Below are 22253 nucleotides of genomic sequence, written 5' to 3'. Positions count from 1 at the left end.
AAACAACCCTCCCCCTTCACCTCATTGTCAACAGGAAAATGGCAGTTCTTTATCATACAGAATAGAACTTCAGACAAATATTTTGAACATTTTGCTCAGCAGAATTTCTTTCACTGAAAGTAACACTGGACAACCTTCAAGGCTGATACAAGAGAACTGGTGTTTTAAAATGCACACATCAAACCCAAACCCTGCATCCAAACATCCCAAACTTTGCATCTGGATTTGAACTGCAGACCTGCTCCCCTGCCCTGTAATGGGCTGAACCAAAACCCTGGATCTGAATTGCACACCTCCTCCCCCGCAATGGACTGAACCCAAACCCTGCCTTCTGAACCACACGCCTACCCCCTTACCCTGCACAATGGACTGAACCCAAACCCCGCATTCTGAACTGCATACCTAGACCTCCTGCCTCCCACCCCCATGGGCAGATCCAAAATCTTGGCTCTGGATCCAAACACTGCACCTTGGGCCTCATCACTAATGTATGGATTCTTTACATTTATGATGTTACTAAATCCCTTTTGGCAGCCCCGTCATTAGGGAGTTGTGTGTTCTTCAGCAGTGCATTATTCATAGATTTTTCGAAGACAGATGAACTAACTGCTTTGAGCAGGGGGTTGGACTAGATGACCTCCTGAGGTCCCTTCCAACCCTGATATTCTATGATTCTATGAACTAGGACTACTACAGCCAAGTCGCTCATGGCCATTTCTACTCCTTCGCTGACAAGTTCTGCAAGCGGCAAGCTGAGGTTATGGAAATTGCAACATTTGAATTAAAACTGCGAATGGTTACAGGGAACAGCAGAGTCTGGGAACAGGTTAACAACCAGGTGGGGTTGTGTAGAGGAGAGCATTTGGCTATGGATAATCTCTGCTCTGATCAAGCAGACAGTACCATTTTACACAGTCCAAGCTAGCATGGAGCTCGCATCTAAAGCAAAATAAAAAAAAATAAAAATAAAAATGACTCCCCCCCAAATCGCTTTATGTGAGCTCTCACTGTTTTTAAAGTCTTTCCCTTGTGGGAGCAGATCGTTTAATATAGAGTACAGCATTGATGTGTGGTATGAAGTCAGTCAGGCTACTTCGAAATGAGGCGAGTGGGTGTCCTCTTAAGAAAATAAAAATGCAAGTTTAAACAGAGGAGACGGGTCATCTTGGTTCTTTAGATTCCAAGAAAGATTTATCTATAAAGCTCTCTCTAAGAAGGTTCCTTTTACACCAGATATGTGCATATGAGGCATTCTTCCTACATTCCCTGTTCATCCATGATCCTCACCAGCTTCCGTAGGAGTGCACAATGCAGGATCAGGCCCCATAAGGTTTATGTCTCAGTCTGTATTACAGAGTTACGTTAACAAGTTACCAACACCCGCAGCTCCAGTTAATGTGAATGCAAGATCCATGTCAGAGAAACAGGCCACAAGTAACAGCATGTCAGAGAAACAGGCCACAAGTAACAGAATTGTCCTTTTCGGCCACTCAGAAACAAAGACTTATTACAAAATGTGAGGAAGAAACGGCATAGGAGAATAAAAACAGACTACAGAATGGCCTTGATGTAGAAAGAGAATCAAGCAACACAGGCAGGATGTTCTATTCCATTCTATATAGGTTTTTATATCATGCTCATCACGGTAGTAGCTGATCTCCTTCTAATAGTCACATGCTTCATGTGCTAACATCTGTCATGTTATAAAACCTAGAAGAAATGCAGAATACAATACCCATGCACAAACTATTGCTACTGTGAAACTGGCTCTGTGCACAGAGGCCAGACATATTGTTTTGTCAGCACATGAATACTCTTATATGATAAAGTTATCCATGTACAATTTTCGTAGAAACTTATAGAGTACGATTTGATAAGATACATGATCATAAGCACCATCATAACAATGCTTGGTTAATGTTCATTTACCTTATTCAGTGTTCACATTATAAGTAATAGCTTAGACTGCTGCTGAAGTGTCAGTTAAATGAGGGGATTTACAGCGTAATTCTAAAACCATGCAAGCTGACTTCAATGAAAGGCTGTAATCAGAGCTAATTATAGGGACATTTGTGAAACTCATTGGTTTGGGGCTTTAATTTGATATAAAAAGGAGCAAAACTATTGTAAACTATGATTCTTTTGAGTATAATGATAGTAAACGCCCACTTTTATATACCTTCTTTCATGTCAAAGGACCCAAAGGCTTTTTACAAACGGTACATACCACAGCAATTGCCTCACCCACTACTGAAATGCAGCTATCTCTGGGGTGGATCATAGTAACTATTTAAACCAACACCGTGCAAAACTGTAGTAGAGGAAGTGAAGAAAATTATCACATCCTGTTGAAGATGCTGATGCAATTCACAGAGGGAGAATGTAATTAACAAAACATGGACACAGACACTAAAATCTCCATTATTCTTGTGTAAGCAGAGTGAGGATAAGCTCTACCCTGACATCTGGTGGAAAGAATTTCAGAGAGTGTATTTGCATAGGCACACCTACCCCATCCCAGGCTGCCGAGCTGTGAGACTGCGTTGTGACAAATGACTCAACCTCAGTTGGGTGGTACTTGCTAGACAAGGGACATGGGTTCCAAAACCCAGTGAATTGAGAGAGGTTGGGGGCAGGTATCTGTGTCTGGTGGTGCAGTCTCCTTGTGGAGCCAGAAGTACCAGTTCCACCCCCTCCTCTCTCCACTGTGGAATGTCAGAGTTGATTTTTTTATTCCGTCAAGAATCTAGATACAGGTTCACTGAGCTGAACTCACTTTGGGCTAATGGTGCACTAGCACTGGGGCTCCCCTACTATAAGCTGAGATCACTAAGAGTTGAAATCACTAAAGAGCTGAAATTACTGAGCTGAGAGCACTGAGTACTGTGCTAACTAGTGGGGGAGCCTGAAGCTACACTGTGGAACAAAGCAGCTGGCGGAGTGGAGCAGTTTGTGGGGATGGCTGGAGTGGATCACGGGAGCAGCTGGCAGAGCAGAGTAGCTGTGGGACGGGTGGAGTGGCCCACAGAGCGAGCGGAGCTGAGCAGTTTGCAGAGAGAACTGGAGCAGCTCATGGAGCAGAGCAGCTGGTGGAGCAGAGCAGTTTGTGAGGACGGTTGGAGAAACAGAGTGGAGCGGCTGGTAAAGCGGAGCAGTTTGTGGAGAAGGCAGAAGCAGAACCCACAGAGAGGCAGGGCAGTTGGCCCCGGACCACGTAAGGTGCCCCTTTCTACCCAGGCTGGGGGGGAGGGACCTCTACAGATAAACTCTCGAACTCTGGGGTGGCATTGACCAGAGACTTTTGGGTTGTTGGACTTTGGGGTGATTGGACTTAAAACCCTAAGGGGAAAAAGGACATTGCCAAACGTACTTGGAGGTGGGTTTTGTTTATGATTTGTGTTATAACCCTGTTTGTGGTGTTTCTCCAATGGGATGCCGCATTGATTCTTTCCTTTATTAAAAAGATTTTGCTACACTCAGACTCCGTGCTTGCGAGAGGGGAAGTATTGCCTCCTAGAGGCGCCCAGGGGGGTGTGGTATGTAAGTGTCTCAGGTCACTGGGTGGGGGCTCGAGCTGGTTATGCATAGTGTTACTGAAACGGAACCCCTGGATACTGAACCTGGCCCTTGTTGCTGTCAACTCAGAGGGGCAGAAGGGTTACACTTGCAAGATATATGGTATTTTTAATGACCACAAAAGGTAGCTTCCTGTCTCAACAGTAAGACAATATTATTATCTTATATTAAGCTCCTATATAGTGCTTTTCCTCCGTAAATCTCAAAGAAGGGCAGTATAATTATCGCCATTATACAAATGGGAAAACAGGTACAGACAAGGAAGTAATTGGCTCAGCAGGTTAGCAGCAGAACTGGGAATAGACCCCAAATCTTCTGAGTTCCAGGCCAGGGCTCTAGTCACTAGGCCACACTGCCTCTCCTAGACAGTACTTTGAGATGATACTTCCAAGATAACTGTGCCACCTAGCACCACGCTGGGGTACTGACAAAGTACTGACTCGGAGAACAGAGCCACCTCCTGAATCACCCACACCACTTCCTAGGCACTCTGGATTTTTCATGTCAAGGCAGCCTCTCATCTCAGTACTGATCAGGCCAGATCCTATACAGCTTGTGAAATCTAACCACCTCAGAACCCAGCTTCTATTAAATCAAACAGAAAAGCACCTTTATGCAATGGGACATGATACCAGTTCCTAAGTGGAATGTCATGCTTTTTTAAATACAGGATCTAAAAGGAACCTTTTTGACCTTCTTCCTACACGCTTGCTGTCACAAGTTCCAGCAACTTACAACTAGCTCTGGCCATCTGTACTGAAAGATCTTTACTGGGATTTTCAATAAAATCAAATCATCTCACCTGTCCATGTTTTCTGTTGAGTGACAATAAAACTTTGGCACTGTGTTTGAGAGTTACAGATTGCTGCAGTTTCCTCTGCATTATAAATGGAGAGCAAACATCCCAGATGGCTGTAGGAGGGCCAGCATTTATAGTCCTGCATTTCCATAGTTCGGAATCCCTTTAGGGTGATGTATTCTGAGAAACAGAATAAAAACTAGTACATAGGGACACAGCCTTTAGGAAACTTTTAATATAATCCAAGAGGAAGATACCTTGCAGTATGTTACGGTTACATCATAAAGTTAATACTTTGCCCTTGCGTGACATCCTTCATTCAAATAAGACAGAGAGAAGTTAAAGTAGCCTGCTCAAACTGAATCAGTGGAAGAACCAAGCACAGAATGTGTACATTTTGACTTAAACCCCCTTCCTGCTTTAACCACTAGATTTATCTAATGCCTTCCAGACAGCTATGACAGAGCGGGCAATGTTTAAGGCTACTGCTCACTCACTGTTAAGATTTCTGCCCCTTTGTGGAGATGTAAAATAGGGCAGAGGTGCTGCTAATGAACACTGATGGATAAACTGAGGGAGAGACATTGTTAGAAAATACGACTGTTAGAAATGCAGGCCCATTTGTGCAAGAGAGCACCTACATTTTTGCACATGCTCGGCTTGCAAGCTTGCAATTTCCAGAGTAGATGTAAATCTGGCACTCCACGGATATTGAAATTCATGCCCATCCCAAGCCTGCATGGGAACACTTAGGAAAACTTGGGCCACAACACCTTCTGTGCTCAAAGCAGCAAGGAATGAACCTTTTCATGAGGAAGCATGATTAGCCACTTTTCCCCACAATGTAAAAGGTCCCCTTCTCTAGTACAGAGGAACAAAGCCCCAACCTATGATCCATGGTCCACCAATGACTCAAAGCAGCAGATAGGTTGCACAATGAAACAGGAGAAAAATAAAGTATCACAGGGCTCCGTGGGTAGAGAGAGTGGAGGCCATCTGAGGATCTTCCTTACCACCTGGCCCACAGAAGTAAAAAGCTGGAGGGCCACTTAAGATATTAACAGGACATATATTCACTTGAAACACAAACTGATGCACATGCTGAAAGGATTGTGAGTAAAGTAGAGTACTTAAAGCAGCATGCACACGTGAACACACACGTAAGTCAAATTGTTCTGCAAGGTACGTACAATATAGTACAAGCAATCCCATGAAACTCTCATGAAAAAACAGCAAAGATTGCTCCAAAGAGAAAGAAACAGGTATTCTATGGCCAGCTCCACACTAGAAATGTTTGCTGGTACAGCAATATCAACTAGGGAGTGATTTTTGGTGCTAACTTGACTGTTTTGGTGATACTTCTATTTTAAAAAATCCCAGTGCAGATGCAGTTATACTAGCATAAAAATGCTTTTGCTGGTATGGCTTATTTCACTTTTTTTTGCTGGTGTGACAGCATCTACACTAGGAGGGCTTGACTGTATAGCTATACCTGGATAGTTTTAATGGTAAACTTTTTCTAGTGTAGATTAGGCCTAAGTGTGCCAAATTCTGCCCTCATATACATCCACTGCATGAGCATACCTGAGATCAGAATTTGACCATATTTGGAAACCACAAGACTCTTACAGTTCGATCACACCTGCAGTAAGTGAACTATTATCTAAACACTCTGAAGTCCTGTACCTTTTAAAAGAGGAAGTCTTTTCTGTAGATATAGCCCAGACTTGTACAAATGTAAAACTTTTTCAAGAGCTCCTAGGGTTTCATTTATTCCATATAGTAAATCACCTACATTAAAAAGAAAAATTTGACAGAAGTGACTAACCCGATGAAATATCATTTAATATGTCTTCTCATAAAAGACAAGGGGGTCTAACTATTAGCTTGTACCTGTTGCATTCAGGATATCACCCAGAAGGGGCTGCAAAGCAGAAGGTGCAGTGTGTGGCAAAAGATATGTGAAAAAATACCTGCAAAAAAATCCCACAGGCTTGTTAGAAGTGAGAGGTCTCAATATGTTATCAGTTAGTCCTCTCTAAATTTTCACTTTCCATCTCAGGAGAACTATTCTGTTCTATTCAGGTTCTTACACAATGCCCAGTACTGTGGTGCTGCAGCACCTTAACTGGCTTCTCAAAGATCATGTTGCCAACCCCTCTTAAAGCTTGGTTCCTGTGGCATATGTTGTCAGAGGTGTGTTGTCAGATGCTACCGGTGTGGTGCTCTGCTCTCTCCTTGTTGGTATCACTCGGCTGCGTGTGTGTGTTCCCTCTTGTGCTGTCCCAGCTCTGCGCAGATAGCTGACACAGCAGACCCAAAGAGAACCCCCAATGACCACAGAGTCTAGTAAGGCACGAAGGCACGTCGGCCAAGTTTATTGCCGTATTGGATACAGTAGTAGTTCTCCGCAGATTACTTAGTCTACCGAGCATACTACGAATATGTACCCACGGTCAATGGACTCGGCTCAGTAAGTGGCGGGACTTTCCACTGCCCCCCCGGCCGGACAAAGACATCACCCCAAGGATGCATTCTTATACACAGGTACAAACAGGTTACACATCACTCCTGACGTATTGAGGTACAACCCTTCTACGTAGCAAGGTACAACCCCTCTACGTAGTAAGGTGCCGCCTCTCACCTTGTACATGTTGGTTTGAACAAAACAACTCTATCCATCATATTCCCCTTTTGCCCCTGTCATTGGGATGGGTCAGTCTGTTCCTTGTTATCTGTGTGGAATGTGCCAGTATGTGAATGTTCTGATCTCTAGTGTTCAGTACCTTTTAGGTACGTATCTTCTTGCAGCACCAGCCCTTTCCTTGCCAGCTTCTGTGAGCAGGGCCTGCCTCTGGCTCAGAGCTTTACTTTGCTTTATGTTAGCAAAGTATTGACCATTATTTTAGTTCAGGCCTCAGGCCTCATACTGGGCCTTTATCAGGGCCTTCACTCAATACATTCCCCCACTTTTTTGTCTTTTTATGGGGAGGATGTTTACCCATCGTCCCGGAAAAGCATAATGCATGGACTAAAGATAATCCAGTGGGCTAAACACTGTTATGTGGTTACCTTATTTTACCATCCATACACTTATGCCCCACCTGTCTGTTTAGTCTGCACATTCCCTTGTACGACTGAGAGACAGATTTTATTATCCAATTATTTTTTAGTCCCTTATGGTGGGCCTGGGAATGTTAGGCCCGGGACCATGACTGAGGAATGTAATATTATGATTGATCCTTAGAGGCACTTCCAAATAATTAATATATATGAATTACATGGATATGGCATATATTTGTAGTGTGTATGGGCATATATGTATAGTATGTATGTGTACATATGACACCAACTTATATCCAGGTGTAACCATGTTTTTCCAGGCTGCTGGTGTACTCTGGCCCTTTTACTTTGGTGACACAGATGGAAACACACTTCCATTAGGGCAATTCCAGTGACCACTTCTCTCATTATTAGTAGTAGGCTGAGTATTTTGAAATACTGAGATAGGGGTTGTAATAGTGTGTCCTACAGCGTATATGAGAAGTAAAACAGAAATTTGGAGTAGTGACACTACCACTGAGGCCTTTGTATATAAATATATTGTAATTAGTTACTACACAGTACTGTCCATTCATGTTATAGGTTACCCTTGCTGCTGGTCGTCACCCTTGGGTAAGCTTCACTGGGCAGGAAACAGAAGTGGGTAGCTTCTCTGTTCCATTGGTTGATGTAAATTCAGTTATTTCTTATGGATGCTGTCTTCCAGATAACCTACTGAACAGACAGTAACCAATTTATCAAATATTGCTGTGTCAGGATTCAATATTGGTACCCAGACACTGAACAAGATTGTTTTGACTAACATGTGCTTCAGTTAGGATGCAGTGTGAGCAACCTAGATGGGGGGGGGGGTGGGTGAAGAGCAACCTAGATAGGTAGCGAGACCTGAGCCAAGAGAGATTAACTCTATCAAGGCATTTGAAAATACAGGCAGCAGCAGCAAGTTTAGGAAACTGAGAAAACATATAAAGGACAAAACTTAACTGGTATGTAAAAATATATGAGAAAGAAGGTTATACTTTTAGATATGAGCGCGGAGTGTGGTTCCATGGGTCAAAGCAATTGGGAACCTGCACAGTTGGGGATTGCGCCCCTGGTTTTTATCCTGGCTCTGAGAGGAGATTGAGGGTAGTTACCTGCTCTTGTAAAACCTGAATTTGTTCCCCCAGTGTCTGTTACTTTTGTGTGCATGCCAAATGGATAGTGGGAGTGCCCTTTTTTTGCTGCAGTTAACTGTTTTTGGGCAGCTCCATGTGTTAATGCATCAATTCTAGGTGTTAACCTGCTTACTTTCAGTTTTTCACTTTGAAATTCTTTTTTATTCACTCCCCTGCGATCGAGTTGCAGCTCCTGTTTCCTAATGTGCTCTGTGAACTGTTCCATTTTTTCCTTCATTTGATTTACCAATTCAGTGAGAGTATTGTTTGCTACCCTTTCCTTCTGTGCACTTACTTGTCCCGTACTGACAGGCACCAGTCTAGGTTCCGGTTTAAGTTTAACTGGAACCTGGCTTTTATCATGAGGTGATGGTTGCAATGCAATGGGCCCAGTTTCATGTTTTAATTGTACTAGGACCACCTCTTTCCACTTCTGTCCCCATTCTTCAGGCACAGGGTAGCTACCTGAAGCCTGCTGTTTACCACCAATATTTATAACAGGGGACGGCACATGTATTTTTTGTAGGTTCCTTATAGTTGTTTCCAGTGTTTCACTCTGTTCCTGTAATGGTTGTCTCTGGGCTGCTTGCCATCCTGCAAGGGCGGTGGGAGCATTCCAGGGCTGTGTAGCTTCTTTTGGTTCTTTTAACTGTTTCTTTGTTACTGTTACTTGCCCTGCTTTTTCTATTACTTGGTTGGCCAGCATGCCAGCATGCTGTTTCAGCCATCTCACTGCCATAGACAGTAGTGGCAAAATTTTTGCTTTTTTACTTTTATTACTATTTCTTAGAGCCTCAGCTCTACATATGCCAGTCCATGTTTCCCACTTTCTTTTTTAAAGTCATATGGACCCCCCTTACTGGCAATCCAGCGGGTCCAGGAGTTATCAAACTCCGTGGGGATCAAAAGGGAGGGGATCAGGGGGTTCCCTAGCACAAGGTTTTCTGCCATGTTAGATCGCGATTCCTACAGCGGACAGCTCACTTACTCACCAGATCAGCAGTCGGGGTCACCAGTGTTGTCAGAGGTGTGTTGTCAGATGCTACCGGTGTGGTGCTCTGCTCTCTCCTTGTTGGTATCACTCGGCTGCGTGCGTGTGTTCCCTCTTGTGCTGTCCCAGCTCTGCGCAGATAGCTGACACAGCAGACCCGAAGAGAACCCCCAATGACCACAGAGTCTAGTAAGTTACGAAGGCACGTCGGCCAGGTTTATTGCCGTATTGGATACAGTAGTAGTTCTCCGCAGATTACTTAGTCTACCGAGCATACTACGAATATGTACCCACGGTCAATGGACTCGGCTCAGTAAGTGGCGGGACTTTCCACTGCCCCCCCGGCCGGACAAAGACATCACCCCAAGGATGCATTCTTATACACAGGTACAAACAGGTTACACATCACTCCTGACGTATTGAGGTACAACCCTTCTACGTAGCAAGGTACAACCCCTCTACGTAGTAAGGTGCCGCCTCTCGCCTTGTACATGTTGGTTTGAACAAAACAACTCTATCCATCATATTCCCCTTTTGCCCCTGTCATTGGGATGGGTCAGTCTGTTCCTTGTTATCTGTGTGGAATGTGCCAGTATGTGAATGTTCTGATCTCTAGTGTTCAGTACCTTTTAGGTACGTATCTTCTTGCAGCACCAGCCCTTTCCTTGCCAGCTTCTGTGAGCAGGGCCTGCCTCTGGCTCAGAGCTTCACTTTGCTTTATGTTAGCAAAGTCTTGGCCATTATTTTAGTTCAGGCCTCAGGCCTCATACTGGGCCTTTATCAGGGCCTTCACTTACTACAGCATATAGTACTGCCAAGTGCTTTATTCAGTCTAATTAAAAGGATTCAAGCAATGAAGCTTTCACCAAATTCCCCTGAAAGGCTCCTCTGTATACTGCCTTGCTCACCTTTACGCAGTGACTTTCCAGTCTACAAAGGACGTGTATGCTCTCTCACCTAGGACAACCAGAAGGCCTTGTGCTAACAAGGCTTGGCAGCCCATTATTAACTGAAAGACAGGATAACTCATTATTAATTCCTTGAGCCATCCAGTCCTTCCACAAAGCTGTTGCTCTAAAAGGAACGGGTAATTATTGCAAGACTATAATTTTCTTTTAGGGTGAAATTAGGATCCCTCAATAACAGTGTCTTCCTCTTAAGCCCCGAACATTAATAATGGGCTATCAAGACTTTCACCTCCAGGTCAGCAGTTCAAATCTAGCCCAGATCAATGGAGAGGGGAAGTTGCTGTCTTTTGATGACTGATTTGTGGCCTACGTGAAGTGACTTGACAGTATCAGTTCAATTCCCAATAGATGTCCATCGCTATTTCTTCTTTGCTCCTTTGCTGTCCATCTCAAATGAGAAGCCATGAGTTAAAGGGACACAGAGACTGAACTATCCTGTTCTCATGCAGAGGCAACTCCACCTGCAGTACCACCAAGCTGAGGCACATTGGTGGTGGAAGCTTGCACCGCCTCTTCTGTGGATAGTTAGAGGATTGCCATCTCCAAGGCTGTCATTGTGGAACCTCTGGGAAGCAATCAATTCACTGTGAAAGTTTTTTGGGCAGGTTTATTGGTCATCATAGAGGGAAGCAGTCAAGGGCGGCTCTATGTATTTTGCCACCCCCAGCATGGCAGTTAGACGGCTTTCGGCAGCATGCCTGCGGGAGGTCCGCTGGTAACACGGATTTGGCGGCATTTCTGCGGGAGGTCTGCCAGTCCCGAGCCTTTGGCGTACCTGCCAGCGAATTGCTGCCGAAGCCGCGGGACCGGCGGACCTCCCGCAGACATGCCACCGAAAGCCATCTGACTGCCGCCCTCACAGTGACCGGCAGGCCGCCCCCCACGGCTTGCTGCCCCAGGCATACGCTTGATGTGCTGGTGCCTGGAGCCGCCCCTGGAAGCTGTGCAGGAAGGGTGTCTGCACTCTTTCTAGTCAATGACTACGCTGTTTGAAATTCTTAGCTAACAAGAAAAATAATATTTGCTGCAAAGAGATTCTTTAAAATATCTTTCTCTCTCTCTGCTACATAGAATAAACACAGGATACTGCTCACTACATGGTATTGTGCAATTTATGATCAAATTTGCCAATTTTTTCTATATAATTGTACATACTGGTATGCATTAAAAAGATTCTTCTTTTCATTTAGTCCGTCACATTTCCCAGCTGCAGTACATTTGAGAATGAAGCTTTTTGCAGGGAAGTCTAGTGTGCAGTCATTATCTTCCTTGCATGACAGTTCCTCAGTGCTGGCATCGTCCATGTCTGTCACTTTTAGGTTTCCATCCACCATAACAAACTGCCTTGGCTGAAATCCAAGAGGACTATTGAACCCAGAGGGGAATGTGCCAGGTAAAACAGCAGTTTCACTAGACTCAGGCAAATCTGAGAAAGAGGAGATAAATATGCATGGGAAACATAGTCCAAAAAAGGCTATTCAACTGGAAGAAGAAGGGGAAAGGCATTCAGTGAAATTAAAGACAAGAAATGTACAGTATTTTAAAAGGAAATTATGTGTATGTTACAAGCTGTATTGTCAATATTGCCACAGGATTTTACTGTCATAAGCAGTTGAGCAAAGTTTGTTAAATATGCTTACGCACAAAAATAAACCTTTGCAGTCACACCACTAGGCTAAAAAGCTACAAGGGATATAATATCACCTTTCATGCTTCAGGCCATATGTAGATTGCTGGCTGGGATCAGCAAGGTGGCACGCGAGCCAATTTTTAATGGCACAATGGAGCCTGTCCAGACTCCAGCATGCCATTAAAAATTCTGCCGAGCCTCGTCCGCTCTCCTCTGCCCTCTGCTCCCCCCGTAGGAGCAGGGAGCAGAAGCATATCCGTGCGCATGGGGTGGGAAAATGGCCCCACTCTCCCTGCACGGCAAGCTGCAGGTCCACGCTCCTGGGGCTGGAGCGCCAGCCGAGCGCAGCAAGCTGCCGGCCCCTCCCCTGGAGCCCTGCCGCCGCATGCAGCGCTCTGGGGGTTGGAGCTGCGTGCTCCCGCAGGGCAGCGTTTGGCTCCGCGGGGAGGCAGACACACTCCCTGCTCAACTGGAGCCATGCCGCTGCCGCTCTCTCAGGGCCATGGCTGTGCTCTCCGGCAGGGTAGCGTGTCTGGCTCTTCGTGGAGCCTCAAGGTAAAGGGCCCAGGGCTGGGGGGGGGTTGGATAAGGAGTGGGGGCAGTCAGGGGACAGGGAGCAGGGTGAGTTGGATGGGGAGGTGGGATTCCAGGGGGGTTTAGGGGCGGGGTCTCTGGAGGGGGCAGTCAGGGAGCAGGGGGGGTTGGATGGGGCATGGGAATCCTGGGGTTTGTGAGGGGGCAGGGGGTGGATAGGAGTCAGGCAGCAGGGGATGGGGAGCAAGGAGGGTCCTGGAGGGGGGGCAGTTAGGGTGAGGGGTCTCTGGAGGGAGTGGTCAGGGGACAAGGAGCTGGAGAGGTTGTAGGAGTTGGGAGTTCTGGGGGTCCTGGCAGGAGGCAGGAGTGTGGAGAGGGGTTGGATGGGTCGGGAGTTCTGGGGATCCTGTCAGGGGCGGGGAGTGGCTGGATAGGCATGGGAGTCCCGGGGGTCTGGCTGGGGACTGGGGTGTGGATAAGGGTCGGGGCAGTCAGGGGATAGGTAGGGGATAGGGTCCACTCTGAGGACAAGGAATAGGGAGGCTTAGATTGGGGGTAGGGTCCTGGGGGGCAGTTGGGGGCAGGGGTCCCAGGACGGGGTAGTCAGGGGACAAGGAGCAGCGGGGTTGGGAGTTCTTAGGGGGGCAGTCACCCAGCCCTCTCCTCTGAGCCTTGACCCCCACACATACACCATGCCCTCTGCCCTGAGCCCCGCACACCTCCCAGGCCCCTGCCCTTAGCCCTGTACCTCCCTCATACACACCCAGCCCTCTGCTTGACTCCTTCATCCCCCCCCACCTCTAACCTTAGCCCTGACACCGGCACCACCACCCATACCCAGGCCTCCCTCTGCCCTGACACCTACACCCCCCCACATACCCAGCCCCCAGCCCTGACTCCAGCCCTCTGCCCTCAGCCCTCTGGGTCCCGGCCCCGCACAGCCTGCTGCTGGTCTTGGGTTCTGGCTGACAGACCCTTGCCAGCCAGGGTCCCGGCTACAGGCATCGCTCAGCCCGCTGCCGGCCTAGGTGAACAGAACCCCAGACCAGCAGTGGACTGAGTGGGCCAGCAGCGTAAGATTAACATTTTAATTTCATATTAAACGAAGCTTCTTAAACATTTTGAAAACCTTGTTTACTTTACAATACAACACTAGTTTAGTTATATAATATATAGACTTATAGAGAGAGACCTTCTAAAAAACATTAAAATGTATTACCAGCACCCAAAACCATAAATTCAAGTGAATAAATGAAGACTCGGCACACCACTTCTGAAAGGTTGCCGACCCCTGGTATAGACCATTGCTAGAGTCAGGATATAGGTGTAGATGGTCCAACTATCTGTTCTAGAACAGCACTCCCTATGTAAAACTATAGTACTAAATATTTTGTACATTAAGGGTATGTCTACACTGCAATTAAAAACCCGCAGTCAGCCCATGCCAGCTGATTTGGGCTTAGGGGCTGTTAAATTACGGTGTAGTCATTCAGGTTAGGGCGGGGCACGGGTAGGGTTGCCAACTTTTTAATTGCATAAAACTGAACACCCTGGCCCTGCCCCCTACCCCGAGGCCCCTGCCCTGCCCCTTCTCCGAGGGTCTGTCCCCTGCTCACTCCATCCCCCCTCCCTCTGTTGCTTACTCTCCCGCACCCTCACTCACTCGCTCATTTTCACCGAGCTGGGGCAGGGGGCTGGGGTGTGGGGGGGGGTGAGGGCATTGGCTGGGGGTGCAGCTCTGGAGTGGGGCTGGGAATGAGGGGTTTGGGGTGCTGGAGGGGGACCTGGGCTGGGGCAGGGATGTGGGAGACCTTTCCTTCTGCTGGAGCCTGCCATGAAGCCCCTATGCTGAGTTTTGGATGTCTTGGTCTGTTGGTGGCTATGACTGTGGTAGCCATGTTTAGCCTTGTGGATCACATGCTTTTGGGAGTTTTATGGTTTGAGGGTTTTTTAACCAAAGAATTTCTCACTGATTGCAGTGTAGTTCTTCCTTTAACTTCAACACCATCCTCCTTCCAGTAAAGCAAATAAGCAGCAGCCATTACAATGAGACCCTGACCGAGACCTCTGGGGGCACTACTGTAATACAAACAAGAAAAATAACTTCCACGTCATATGTAATTTATGCTAATAGAGAGCTTAAGAGCTTCACTTGGCCTCTCACCTACCAGACTGAGTCAGCAATTTATTATTATGTGTTTGTATGATAGTAGCACAAACAGGCCCAAAACAAGATCAGTGCCTTACTGGACAAACACATTATGAGAGACGGTCCCTGTCCTGAACATCTTATAATCTAGAACAGAGGTGGGCAAACTATGGCCTGGGGGCCGCATCCGGCCCTTCAGACGTTTAAATCTGGCCCTCAAGCTCCCGCCGGGGAGCAAGGTCCGGGGCTTGCCCTGCTCCACATGTGTGTGGCTCCGTGCTGCTTGTGGAAGCATTAGCATGTCCCCACTCCAGCTTCTACGCGTAGGGGCAGCTGGGGGCTCTGCACACTGCCCCCTCCCCAAGCACAGCCCCCCAGCTCCCGATGGCTGGCACCCCTGACCCCCTCCAGCACTCCGACCCCCTGCCCCATCCCTGATCCTCTTCTGCTCTCCGAACCCCTCAGTCCCACCCTCCTTCACCCCAGAGCCTGCACCCCTCAGCTGGAGCCCTCACTCCTCAAACTGGATCCCAACCCCCTGCCCCAGCCCAGACCCCCCTCCTGCAGCCTGAACTCCTCATTTCTGGCCCCACCCCAGAGCCTGCACCCCCGACCGGAGCCCTCATCCCCTCCTGTCCCCCCAGCCCCCAATTTCATGAGCATTCCTGGCCCACCATACAATTTCCATATCCAGATGTGGCCCTCACGGCAAAAAGTTTGCCCATCCCGATCTAGAAAAAGGATAAGAAACAGAAAAAGGATAAGAGAAAAGGCAGAAGCACAGAGAGGTGAAGTAACTTGCCCAAGGTCACGCAGGAGGTCAGTCAGTGGAAGAGCTTGGAATAGAACCAGTCCCTGTCTGTTGCCCCATCCACTGGAAAATAATAGCACTGCAATAATGGGCCTGCCTATACAAAACAATAGACCTCTCTGCAAAGGCGTGCAGAACAGAAGAAACCAGACATCCGGTCTAACACAGAGTATTAAACGCCATACTATCCCTAGGCAGGATTCTTTAGATTTTTTGTACTTTTAGGTCTGTTGTAACATTGTTTCGGAAGGGGGAATAAAGGAATAGCTAGTAATAGTGGAGCTCCTACTCTCTGACTGGAGATATTATCAGGGGCGCCTCTAGGTATTTTGCCGCCCCAAGCACGGCAGGCAGGTTGCTTTCTGCGGCTTGCCTGCGGGAGGTCCCTGGTCCCGCGGATTTGGCGGCATGCCTGCGGGAGGTCCACCGAAGCCGCGAGACCAGCGGACCCTCCGCAGGCATGCCGCTGAAGGCAACCTGCCTGCCGCCCTCGCCGCGACCGGCAGAGTGCCCCCTGCTGCTTGCCGCCTCAGGCACGCGCTTGGCGTGCTGGTACCTGGAGTTGCCCCTGGATATTATTTACTGTAATTTAAAAGGGGTGAAAACAAGATTATTTAAAGATTTCCAGGCGCATACAGAGAGTCAGCATGACAATCCTGTGAGCCCCAGCACACATCATGGGCTCTCTGCATTTACTCTGTTTGAGACCTAAAAGCTGCTGATAAAACTGCCTTTGTTTTGTTTTCTTACTTTAAATCTCTCCTCCCAGGGAGCCTGCAGAAGCTGAATCATCTCCAGAGCGGATCCCAGCTCCAGCATAGCTACGACCCTTATTTCAGGATCTAAGCTATTATCATAGTACTGACCATTCAGCTGGAGAGAGAAAAGGAGTGATTGTCATACTGATGCATATTCAAATACAAATGTCAAAAGGTTGAATATATATTGACAGATCAGCTTGGCCTCTGGGGAATACAGATTCAAGTTCAGTAAAAAGCATCAATTCTCCTATACTGTTTAAAGCAGGCAGACACTGTGTAAATACAGTACTATAGATAATACAATTCAATTGCTCTGTGTATAGAAGTCACTGATGCCATCACATCAATGCACAGTTCTGTTTGCTGCCCCGACCAAGAGCAGTTGTTCCGCTGAGCGAGAAAGCAGCGTGAACTGCCTCCCACGAATGGCATCATTAGCGGTCACCAAGCCCTGAGAGACCCTGATTAGTTTACGGGCTGTGAATTTGAAGACCTCGCTTTCTACAAAGCGCGTGGCTCCGGGCGCATCTTTCAAGAGAGTTTGTAGTAAACACCCCCTCCCCCTTCCCATCCCACCAGCTTGGCTTTATTTGGAAGACCGGGCTCTCCTTCCTTCGCCCAGCTCCGGGCGCCCATTAGTACCGGCCGGGCGCTATAGCACAGCAGGGACTGACAGGTGCGGACACCTGGCTAACGCAGGGCGTCGCTGCCTGTGCGCGATGGCTGTGGGCCAAGGAGATCGGGCACTCGCCCCGCTACCCTCTCCCCCAAACGCCTCCATTCATGCGGGGATGGGGGCGCTACCGTCCACAACAGTTACCCGGGGTCCCCCGCAGTAGCCGCGGGGCGCTGGGAGGTGGGCGAGCGGGGCAGCCGCGCGGGCGGCATTGGAGCAGCGGGAGGCAGAAGCGCTGTGTCCCTTCCGCCCCCCTCGATCCCTTTACCTGCCTTGACGACGCCGGGGTGGTCGAGGCGCTGCAGCAGGGCCAGCTCCTTGAGCAGCTTGTAGCTGGCCAGCCTGTGGCAGCCGGCGGGGTGCCCGCGGCGCTGCACGCAGCAGCTCACGTCGCTGCTTGCCCGGTGCACGGACTTGAGCGCGATGGCTCCGGCCCTCGCAGCGCCGCTCGCAGCACCAGCTTGGTGAAGCCGGAGCCCACAATGCCCAGCCCGGTCACGCGGCTCAGGTCCTCGCAGCCCAGGCGGCCGCCGCGGCTCGGCCCCAGCTCCGTGTGCCCCCCGGCAGACGTGGCCAAGCGCAGCAGGTCCCGCTGCCGCCAGCTCAGCTCGTTCAGCAGAGCCGGGGGCGGCCGGGGGCAGCCCCGCGTCCCGTTCGCCCCCCAGCAGGGGTCAGCGCCCGGGGAGCTCTGGAGGGCCAGGGCGAGGAGGGCGCTGGCAGCCCAGGAGGCCGAGCAGCGCCACCGCCCCTGGCCGGCCGAGGCTGGCGCCCTCTTTGCCCCTGGCTGCCCGCATGCGGGACGGGCTGAGCGCGGCAGCGACCCCGACGCCTCTGCCTGCCGGTGCCAGGGGCGAGCCCAGGGAGGCGTGTCAGCCCGGCCCTGGAGCACCACGCGGCTGCCAGCCCCGGCTCGGCTTCCTACGGGGCAGCTGGCGGCTCCCGCCCACCCAGCCCCGGCTCGGCTCCTTAGGGGGCAGCTGGCGGCTCCCGGACACCCACCCTTGGATCGGTTCCCCCTTCGCTCGGCTGCCCTCTCCCTGCCCGCCTCCCGGAGCCTTTGGGGAGCCTGTCGTCTGCAGCCAGCCCCTCCTCTCACCCAGCCCGAGGGTGGGGGCAGGGGCCGGGGTTTTAAACCAGCCATTTCAGGTGCCTTTGGGAGACAGGGAGGATCAAATCCGGCCCCGATTTCACTGCACTTTCACCGCGCTGAATGTGGCCCGTTAGACTTGGGCTGCTCTGACCGGCGGAGCTGAAAGGAAGGATGGTCCCTCTGATTAGCTTGCTAGACTCAGAAGACCCCAGTTCAGTTCCCTGCTCTACTACAAACCCCTGTGTGACTCTGGACAAGTCACTCAGGGCAGATCCTCAGCGGTATTCAGGCACCTAACTCTGATTGAAATCAATGGGCGTTAGGTACCTACATACCTTTGACTATCTGAGTCACTTTGCAAAATGAGGCAAATAGCACTTCCCTGCCTTACAGGGTGTTGTGAGGATAAACACAGCAAAGACTGTGGGTTGCACTACAGTAATGGGGTGCTTAGGTTCTGAGCCAACTCTATGGCACTGCAGTTAGAGGAAATACACTAGCTGTGAATTTGGTCCTCTGGCTTTAACTACACTACTTTCAATTATTCATAGAGACAGCAAAGAAAACACAGCGAGTCTGACTGTGGGCACAGCACTCTAGTATTTCAGTGGACGTAAATGACTAGAGAAGTCAGTATGCAGTGTTGCTGTAGGTCTGTGCGTCCCAATATATTAGACAGACAAGGTGGCTGAGGTAATGTCTTCTATTGGACCAACTTCTTTTTTCTCACCAACAGAAGTCAGTCTAATAAAAGATATTACCTCACCCACCTTGGCTCCCTAGACAAGTCAGTGGTAGTCAAGATCCTTAACTCTAAGGGCATCCTAAAGTTGCCCAGGCCTCTATCCCACTACTTGTTTGCTGCGGTGGTGCCAGCTGAACTCATTGCAGTATGGCGTGAGAAAGTTCCCTATCACAGAGGAAGGATAAGGCTGCCATCCCTAGAAGCCTTTGGGAGAGGATTGCAGAGTATCTCCATGAAAGTTTCGTCATGCTCTCTGAGGAGAATAAAAGAGACATCCCTATTCACATAAACTGAGTGCTTCGCATTCCTGCCCTCACCCCCCTTGCCTAGCCCAGCAAGAGAATGAAATCAGCAGATGCTGGCTCTGCAGGGGGGTCATTTCAGATTTTGGTAGTGGGGGCAACTTTAACCATGATTCCAGGGGCTACTTAAACACCTGAAAACTCTAGGGTTTTTTTTGGCAGATAACTTAGAAATTAGTTTTGGAGCTTTAATACAAGAACTAAAAACTTTAATTGGTAAATAAAATTCATTCAGAATATTTGTTCAGTATCATTGTCCTTACAATATTACACCAATCACCCTCAAACACCCATATACTTTTTAATTTTCATTTCTATTACCATCTGGAAAATTATAAACAAGCAAATATACGCACTCTTAATTTGTATATCTCATTTCTCATTAAAAAGTTATGAAGTCTAAAGTAGCTAGGTTTCCCCTCAAACATTCCTCTAAAATATGGAATAACTAACAAATTAGAGAACAAATTCGTTTTGCACTAGCTTAAGAAAAAAGGAAAGACAAAAAGCTTTTAAAGTGATAATTGGAAAGAAAATATTAGAATAGATTGACCAACATGGATTTCCTATCAGATCTGACACCTGAAAGTGTATTTCCAGTAGAAAAATGTTATCACCTTTTTCCAATGGCAATATGTTTTCTTTTCCTATTAAATTACTTCAGTAATAAGAAATAAAGTATTAAATATAGTAATCTGTTTATACAATGCATTTGATATTTCTCAGGCACAAAGGAAAACACACTTCAGTTCAAGTATCAGAGGGGTAGCCGTGTTAGTCTGGATCTGTAAAAGCAGCAAAGAATCCTGTGGCACCTTATAGACTAACAGACGTTTTGGAGCATGAGCTTTCGTGGGTGAATACCCATGACCTTGTTATCTCTAGCTTGCTTGCTAGCATATATATGCCTGCCCCTGGAAATTTCCACTACATGCATCTGAGGAAGTGGGTATTCACCCAGGAAAGCTCATGCTCGAAAACGTCTGTTAGTCTATAAGGTGCCACAGGATTCTTTGCTACTTCAGTTCAAGATACTTAAGGTGTAAAGCTTCAAAACAAAAACGCAAATTTAAAAATTGAACTTGCATTTAAGAATAACTGGTCTAAAAGCCAGTTTTAGCCTGTGGAAACTGTTCAGTGCTATAATGTAAAATAGAAATCCTGAGTATCTACAGCAGAGGTGGGCAAACTATGGCCCGTGGGACCCTCCTGCCTGGCCCCTGAGCTCCTGGCCTGGGAGGCTAGCCCCCAGCCCCTCCCCTGCTTTTCCCCTTCCCCCACAGCCTCAACTCACCGCTGCAATTCTCTGGGCAGCGGGGCTGCGAGCTCTGTGCTGTGAGGTGGCGTGGCTGGCTCCAGCTGTGTGGCACGGCTGCCTGTTCTGGTGCTCTGGGTGGCGCAGCTATAGTGCTGCCAGCCACTGCTGCTCCAGGCAGCACGGTAAAGGAGCAGGGAGCATGGGGGGTTGGATAGAGGACAGGGGAGTTGGAGATGGTGGTCAAGGGGCAAGGGTGTGGATAGGGGTCGGGGCAGTCAGAGGGCGGGGAACAGGCAGGTTGAAGGAGGGCAGTCAGGCAGGAGCGGGCGGTTGGATGAGGCGGCTGGGGGCAGTCAGGGGCAGGGGTTCCAGGGGTGGTCAGGGAGAAGGGGTGGTTGGATGGGGCAGCGGTTCCAGGAGGGCAGTCAGGAATGAGAGGAGGGGTTGGATGGAGCTGTGGGGGGCAGTCAAGGGTGGAGGGTCCGGGACGGTTGGGGACAGGGAGGGTTGGTTGGGGCAGGGTCCCAGGGGGCGTGTCAGGGGACAGGGAACGGGGGGGGGGGTTGGATGGGGCAGGAGTCCCAGGGGGGCTGTCGGGGAGGAGAAGCGGGGGGGTCAGATAGGGGGCAGGGGCCGGGCCACGCCTCCAGCTGTCTGGGGAGGCACAGAACTTCCCTAACCGGCCCTCCATATAATTTTGGAAACCTGATGTGGCCCTCAGGCCAAAAAGTTTGCCCGCCCCGATCTACAGTGACCCAACTAGATGATTCTTAACCATGCTGTAATGAAAATATGACACTATATGTCTTAAATATTATTGAGACAATTTACCCTCTAAACAATGTCATTTCAAGGGCATACTCATATATTAAGGAAGCTAGTAAAGAGACTTGTTCTGGAGCTGTAACAAACTTGTAGGATTAACATGAGAGCAGGAAAGATGGAGTTGTTAAGCTGATGGTAGCTCTCTCTCCCCTCAGCTTAGAGCGTGTTCACCAGATGGGCTGCAGTGCAGCTGTGGGGATGTAAATTTGTAGTGTAGATCGGCCCAAAGATTAAAAACCTCATCAGCAAAGCCCAACAGATCCCACAGTGCCTTCCTCTGCAGCATGGATCATCTGGACACGCTCTACCTAATCAAGTCTCTGCCACACACTGCATGGACCTCAAGGCATTGATGGCATCTTGGTCTCTTCTTCCTTGCCTGTGGCTTGCAACAGTTTAGCCTCCTGAGGACTGGAAAGGGGACAAGACATTTGACTCTGATTTGGTCCAATAAAATCTGTTTGGAAAGATTCAGAAGCGAGCATAGGCAGCAGGTTATATGGGCTCTAGGTGCCCCAGCACCAGGAATATTCAGGGCTGGGGGCTGTGCTCCACCAATATCTGGAGCTGGATTTCTCCCCTGGCCCTGCCTGGAGCGGGCACCGGCCCCTGCCACCACCACTACTCCCCGCCGCGGAGCATCCCTCCTCCCACCCAGTAGTGTAGTGGGGCGCAGAGGGGGAAGCGGCCGCTCCCCTCTGAGCACATTTCCAAAATCGACGTCTTTCCAGGCAGCCAGCACGGGGCTCCGGATGGGAGTCTGGAGCCGGGTTTTGCGTGTGGCCGCCAGCTGGCTCTCCGCTCGCACCACCCTGCTGTGTCTCCAGCCCTGCTCGCTGGCTGGCTCCGGGACTGCAGGCAGCGTCGGCTGGTTGCCGGGCTCCCCGGGGTGAGGAGGAGGCGCTCGCCCGCCTCCCT

General features: G+C 49.1%; 1 pseudogene; it reads right to left on the bottom strand.

The window, feature by feature from the left end:
• Nucleotides 1-977: 977 nt before the first annotated feature.
• Nucleotides 978-18256, bottom strand: LOC127052412 (extracellular tyrosine-protein kinase PKDCC-like; annotated as a pseudogene).
• Nucleotides 18257-22253: the final 3997 nt, after the last annotated feature.

The sequence above is a fragment of the Gopherus flavomarginatus genome, chromosome 5 (genome assembly GCF_025201925.1).
Source record: "Gopherus flavomarginatus isolate rGopFla2 chromosome 5, rGopFla2.mat.asm, whole genome shotgun sequence".
Lineage (NCBI taxonomy): Eukaryota > Metazoa > Chordata > Testudines > Testudinidae > Gopherus > Gopherus flavomarginatus.
The sequence above is the reverse complement of the archived record's forward strand: the minus strand, read 5'-3'. Positions and strand labels throughout refer to the sequence as shown.